The sequence below is a fragment of the Petaurus breviceps genome, unplaced genomic scaffold, assembly GCF_028583685.1.
Source record: "Petaurus breviceps papuanus isolate PSGF00001 unplaced genomic scaffold, PetGlider_PUasm1.0 88897, whole genome shotgun sequence".
NCBI classification, from domain to species: Eukaryota; Metazoa; Chordata; class Mammalia; order Diprotodontia; family Petauridae; genus Petaurus; species Petaurus breviceps.
In genome coordinates, this window is record NW_027186980.1 from 1 (window position 1) to 7,463 (window position 7,463).

The following is a 7,463-nucleotide window of genomic DNA, read 5'->3' on the forward strand; positions in this document are numbered from 1 at the left end:
TGAGCAGAACCAAGAGAACCCTGCATACAGTGACTGCAATAGTGTTTGAAGAACAACTTTTGAGTGCCTAAGTCATTTTGACTATCATAAATACTCAAATTAACCACAAATGACCTATAAAGAATGATGCTTTAGATGCTATCTGCATCCAGAGAAAGAACTGATAAATAGAAGTATGTGTAGAATGGTTTGTATGTAGAAAATGTAGAAGAATGTGTAGAAAGTAACAACTAATACTATGACATTACAGTCAGGATAACAGAAGATTTAGCATTTTTTACCTTGAAGGATCAGAGGGCTTGAAATAGGATGTTGTGGAGGGGAAAACAGCTAGGATTACAACTAAGAATCACCTACCTAGCAAAACTGTGGATAATCCTTCAGGGGGAAAATGTACATTCAGTTAAATAGAGACTATCAAGCATTCCTGCCTAAAAGACCCTAGTGGAATTTTTTTTTTTTACTTTCAAGTACAAGACTCAAGAGAAGCATAAAATGCTAAACAAGAAAGAGAAATCATAAGGGCTTCCAGGTTAAACTGATTATATTCCTACATGGGAAAATGGTAACTTGTAACCCCTAAAAACTTTATTTTATACTCCTAAAAACTTTAAATTAATATTTCTGCAACTATTTATTTTTCTTCAAAGAATGCTTTGCAGTTGGTTTCATATAGTTCCTGAGTATGTCTTGATAGATGCCCAAATACTTTGTACATTCTGTAGTTATTTTTATTGGAATGTCTCTTTCTAGCTCTTTCTGTTGAGTTTTGTTAGTAATATATAGGAATTACTTTGATTTATGAAGATTTATTTAATATCCTGCAATTCTGATGAATTAATTTCTTCCTATTATATTTTTGTTTTCTTAAGGATCTTCTAAGTAAATCTGATATCATCTACAAAAAGTGATGATTTTGCTTCCTCTTTGCCTATATGTATTCCCTCAATTTCTTTTTCATATCTTATTGTTCATTCTACGATTACATTAAATAATAATAGTGACAACAGGCATCTTTGCTCTACCTCTGATCTTATTAGAAGGGCTACCAGAATTTTCCAGTTATGTATAATGTCTCCTCTTGGTTTTAGATGGTCTTTCTTTAATATATTAAGTAATATCTCATTTATTCCTATGCTTTTTATTTTTTTCACATTCCCATAAATTTATTCTTTATAAACAGTACTTTTTTTTTGTTTTTGATTTTTTTTTACAATAAACTTTTCAACTACAATCCTTGAATACGATAAAGATGTTCCAAGGACAAGCATAACAAGGATTGATAAAACTAAACCGACTAAATATGTTCTCACAATATTAGCTGGCATAAAAATAAATAAAATTTTCTATGATCACAATTGCAACAATAATGTACACATAATGGTTCTGGAATGATTATTAACTAGTCTAGCTCTGTTTCCAAAAGAAAAGAAAGAATAAGTTCCTTTAAGTTTTTTAGTATTTTAAAGTCTGTGATTTGTTTTGATTTCCCATTGGGATGCTGTATCATAAATAGACTTAAAAATGAAAGGTAGCTGGTACATGAGTAATTAATTCAAGTGATATTGGTATTGGAAAAAAAAGTCCTTGTCTTAATCTAAAGGAACACAAAAGACTAACATCACATAGAGAAACTAAGTGAATTGTGTACATAACAACATGATTTTTTTTTAAAAAAGAAGTATTAGCTCTCATTTGTAATAAGGTATTTTACAACATTATAGAATGTTCTGCACATGGCCTCATGAATCAAGAACAATTTTGCTTTCATTTTCAGTCAATCAAATAACAAAGAATGGCATTATGGTAATTTACAATTCTTTCTCTAGGAATCCCCAAATTGCCTCATGAAGGAGAAAAATCACTCTTAAACTTTATGTTTTAGGACTCTTGTAAAAATACTGATTTGAATTTAATTCAGTGGTGGGAGAGGGTGGGGTAGGTAAGAGGAGGATGATAACAACTGCCCCTTCTATTGGTAAAACATATCCAGATGTACAGCCACATGAGAAAGTGAATTGATAACCTTTACAAAAAACTAAAATGTCTTATTTTTCGCAAACACAACAGAGAGGAATGTGTACAATGTGCATACAAACTGGAACTCTATTGATGGTAACAGTGAGTATGTGTTGATCCATATCAAACCCGAGACAATCAAATATGTAACCTTCTTGTGGTTTCCCTTATTATTCAGTGTTCATTATGTGGGTTATTATTCAGTGTTGATTATGTGGGTTAAGTCCCTTCACTGGTTTTCTGCAAGTGTGAAGATGTGTTTCTTGTGTCATTGCCTGTATGTCCAGCTTTACAGCCGCTCCTATTTTCTTCCTCTTTTCAATCCTTGTCATCTTCATCTGCTGGAGATTTCTGTAACTGCTTAGAGGATTTCTTTGAAGTGTATGATTTTTTCCGTTTTGAGACAGCTTTTTCATTCTTTCTTTTGCCTTTTCCATCTTCTACTCCTATCACCTTCCTCCTCACTGCAGTATTGCCTCCTTCATCTTCAGTTTCTGAAGAACTCTGTTGCTGAATTGCCTGTTATCCAGTAAACTTGACTCTAGGATTATTTTCTATTTCCCACAAGCCTTCATTAAATCCTTTTCTTTTGTTAGACTTTCCAAACTTATCATTATATTCTTTCTAAGGGAAAATGTCTTTGGGCCCCAGAAATGCTGTTTCATGGGTGCCAATAAAGAAGATGGGGTATTCATTTGCTGGAGGCTTTCACAGCTCCCTCTGGGAGTTCTTCAATACCGGCCGGCCAGTGCTGGTAGCCCTTCATATTGGTGAACACCATTTCCCCCGCCTTGTACTCGCTGGGCCGCGGACGCGCCAACCCGAGCCGCCTCTGCTTCCCCTAAATGTCACCGCCGAAGATCTCGGGGGGCCGCCCCCCTGCGGGCGGCGCCCCGCGCGTCTCCTCGGTCTCGGAGCCAGGACAGCAAGGAAAGCACCTGGCGAGGCGGGGCTGGGGCCAGGAAGGGAAGCGGCTTCGGGGTGGCGTTGTCAGCGGCGGCGTTCGGCCTGGCGATGCCTCCCTCCCCTCTCTCCCTATGCTTTTTATTTTTAATTAAAATAAGTGTTGAATTTTGTCAAATTTTAGCATCTATTAATATAATCATGTTTTATTATTCATATCATTAACATAATTTATTATACTAATAGTCTTTTTGAATAAACCAACCTTGCAAAAACCTGATCAGAGTGTACAAACCCCAAAGATTTCCCAAAATTCCAAAAGGTTTTGGAATTGTGCATACTCATTGACCCGGCCGTATCACTATTTTAATATAATGGAATATTATTGGGCCATAAGAATCACAGAATAGGAAAGTTTTAGAAGAACCTGAGAAGACTATAAACTGATACTGTCAAGGGAACAGGCTTCTGAAAACAATCGATATAATGACAACCTCAAGAAGAAAAAGAACTTTGATAGACTTCAGAATTCTGATCAGTGTAAAGATAAATCATGAGTTCAAAAGAGGGAAGATGAAACATGATACATACTTCCCACCACAGAGGTGATGGATTTTAAAAAAATGAACCAGAACAAGACATTCATTTTTAAATAGGAATGGTGTAGGTATTGGTCTTGCCAGGCTATGCATGTTTTGATGAAGTTTTTATTTTTCTTTTTTTAAATCATTGTTCTGTTTGGGAATGGGGGCAAGTGTGTGTGTGTGTGTGGGGGGGGTGTTACAGAGAGAGAGAGAAAGAGAGCTTATAAAAAACAAAGGTAGCTGAAATCTTTATAATATGTTTTCACAGCCTATTTGCTAATCTATTCCATAAGATGTTTTGCATCGAGGTTCAATTTCATCTAAGTTATGAGTTTTATTAACATAAAATGGGACAAAATAATTTTCTGGATAATCTCCTTTATAATTTCCTTGATTTTCTTGTTGATTTTTATTGTTCTTTTTGTTATGAATATAAGTTCTATGACTGTCTTCTCCTTTTATTTTTTTATCTTCGTTAACATTTTATTTACTTAGTGTTAAAGCAATTTTAAAGTTATATGTCCAATTAATTGATTTATTCTATTCTCATTTGTTTTTGGTTTTTGATTTTTTTTTTTCCCTTAAGGATAACTTTATTACTTGTACACGGAGTACAGTACTAGAGTCCTGACTGACAAGCAAAAGGATGAGAAACCTTAAGTACATTTTAGGACCGTCCCAATTCAGGGAGGCTGAGTCACACAAATTCATGATCCCTATAATGACTGAATCCTTGTATGAGAAAGGAATACTTTCTTGTCTTTTTATTTCAACCTACTCATTTTATTTATTTTTTTCATTTTTGAAATGCTTTATTAACTTCTGATTTACATCATTCATTTCTGCCAGATTTTGTGTTACAAATTTTCTCCCCATTTTTCCCCTACCCACTGCCCCAAAATAGCAGTCCCACAGGATATCCCCTCCTCCAATCTGCTCTCTCCCATATCTTCTCCCATACCACTTTTGACTTTTCCAGTGGATCTCTATGCCCCAGTGCCTGTATTTCCCAATTACATGTAAAAGAGTATTCCTAATAGTACATATATATATATTTTAACATTTGATTTTAAAACTTTGAATTCCAGATTCTTTCCCTTCCTCCCTGGTCACCCACCCTTACTGGGAAGATAAGCAGTTTAGTATAGGTTGTACATGTGTAGCTAATGCAAAACATTACCATAGTAGATGTATTGTAAAGACTGACTATATTATCCTGACTCCTATCCCACCTCCCACTAGATCTATTCTCTACTTTGATCCTGTACCTTTTCAACAGTGGGAGCTTCCAACTTCCCTCCCCCCTGTGATAGTAATGGCAATTAAAGATTCCCCTGTATTGGCTTGGTTTTCAAATTGATTGTGTTAAAACCCAGAGCTTGTTAATCCCACCTATGGGATGGACTTGTTGATGTGAAAAGAAAGTCCTGAACTGGGAGGAGCTGGTGACATAGATTTGGAGAGACAAGAGAGAGGCAGAAGGACTTTTTGGAAGCAGCACCTCGTGGAGGCAGAGAGAGAGACTGAGAAGGATTGCTGAGGGCCACTTTAAATTGCCCTGGACTTTTGAGACCTGCCCCCTGAGCTGCCAAGGACTGAGGAGACATGGCTGTTTTGCTGGTACTTTGTCTGTCTGTTGAGGGCGGCTGGCTCCTCAGCAGCTTCTGACTAGGGGGGCAAAGCCAAGGCACTCCCAAATACTGGGTCCCAAAGTCCACCCTGCACTGACCTCTCACTTTGTCCTTACATCTATGTGTTGATAATTCTGGACCACAGCTGCTGGTGATCTGGAGTCCTTCCAGCCTGCAGCTCCTCAGGACTCCCTGGGGCTAAAACCTCAGCCTGGAGCTGGGCTTGGATCCCAGAGGACTGTTCTGGCCAATTTTGCAGTCCTGCTGGGCTGTCTTCAATAGGAGGTTAGCTTCTCTCTCTCTCTCATTTTGTGGGTTCTATAGCTCAAAAGTTTGTTCAGAGTCCCCTTTTACATGAATTGGGGAAGGTGGAAGCTGGAGCCATGCAGGTCCTGCTTCTACTCCACCATCCTGACTCAGTCCCCCCTTTCTCTCTTTTGTTGAGGAAAGCTTTTAGAGATTTAAATTTTCTCCTTAGAACTGTTTTAACTGTGAGGCATAGGTTTTGGTATATTACCATTTTCTTCAATGAAATCTTCTATTGTTTTTACAATTTTTGCTTTGACCTGCCAGGTTTTTTTTTTTTTATTAAATTTTATTTTATTTTCATAAATATCTGCTTTTCATCCCTCCTACTTTCCACTCCCCCAATGTACTGAAAGAGCCAGAAAAACAGAATCATTATAACAAACATCTGGAGTCAAACAAAAATTCTCACGTTGGCCAGGTCCAAAAATAAATGTCTCAATTTACACTCGGAGCCTATCACTTCTATCAGGAAATGGGTAGTATACTTCATCATGGGTTCTCTGGAATTGTGACTGGTCATTGGGTTGCTTAAAAATCTTTAGAAGTTGTTTTTTCTTTACAGTTTTGTTGTTCCTGCATAAATTGTTCTCCTACCTCTTCCTATTTTGTTATTCATTCTCAGGTATTTATGACACTGGCTTCTTGATCACTTCTTATAATTAAATAATATTGAATCACATTTACAAACCATCATTTGTTCAGTCATTCACCAATTGACAGACATCTCTATTCAGTTTCTAATTCCTTATCAAGATAAAAAGAGCTGCTATAACTATTTTTGTATGCTTGGGTCCTTTTCCTTTTTCTTTGCTCTGTAGGATTTATACATAGTCGACTTGCTAATTCTTTAGTCATGTTAGTGAACCTTTAATTACTTTTTATTCTTTCTTCAAAGGCCCTACATTAATTATATTTGTTATTTCCTTGTAATCATTAAATGATGTATTTGTTATTTCTGATTTTCCATTTTATGGGGAGGACTTTATGCTCCAGTATACAGTTAGTTTTTCTAAAGGTACATACCTGCTTTTCACAACTGAGAGGTGTGTAAATTTTCTTCTATTCCCATTCAGAAATTGCCGGAGAGAATCATCTTTAATTTTCTTAAGTTGTATTCAGGTTCTTGCCTTCTTTCTTGTTTATTTTTTGGTTAGATTTGTCTGATTCTAAAAGGGATATATTGAGGTCCCCACTAGTATAGTTTTACTATATTTTTTAATTTAATTGACTTTTCAATTGACTCCGTTTAATTCAATCGACTTTTCCATTGAGTATGTAGGTACTATGTTATTTAGTGCATATGTGTTGAGTATTGATACTGATTCATCATTTATAGTGCCTTTAAATATAATGTAGTTTTCCTGTTTATATCTTTTTTATCACATCTATATTTATTGTAGCCTTATCATAAATTATTATTATTATCCCTCTTCATTTTAGTTCAGCTGAAGTATAATAGGTTTTAACTTTATCTGAATCTTTAAGTTTCAAGTGTGTTTCTTATGAACAACATATTTTTGTATCTGTTTTCTAATTCATTCTGCTATCCTTCTGTGTTTGATGGTGACTTCATCCCATTCACATTGATAGTTATGATTGGTAATTGTATATTTTCCTCACTCCTTCCCTCAAGGCCTTTTTTTCCCCCTGCTACTTTGGAGATCCTTAGGTCACTTCACAAAAGACATTACAGAGAGCTCTTCTCTCATTGTGGTGAGGCTCAGTGTTATCCCTCCCCCAACTCCTCACAGGAGTCCATGTGCCCTATTCCCTCATTTTCTCTCAGGAGCTTTAGTCCTGTCACAGAGATCTGGGATAAGCCTAAGATAGGTTAGTCTATAGTACATCCAATGCTTCTGAACTCTGGAGAGTACCACACTCTGGGCTTCTGCCACATAATGAGACTCTATTGGGTGTTCCTGGAATGGTCTCTGTCCTTCTACTGCCCCTGGGCTATGAGGACCAACCCTCAATTGGGTTATTTTTGGCCCTCCCAATTCAGTTCCTCTACATTGCT

The 7,463-nt window shown here is 36.4% G+C and overlaps 1 pseudogene; it reads right to left on the minus strand.

The window, feature by feature from the left end:
- Positions 1–1,106: 1,106 nt before the first annotated feature.
- LOC138176416 (hepatoma-derived growth factor-related protein 3 pseudogene) lies at positions 1,107–5,936 on the minus strand (annotated as a pseudogene).
- Between the last annotated feature and the right edge of the window lie 1,527 nt (positions 5,937–7,463).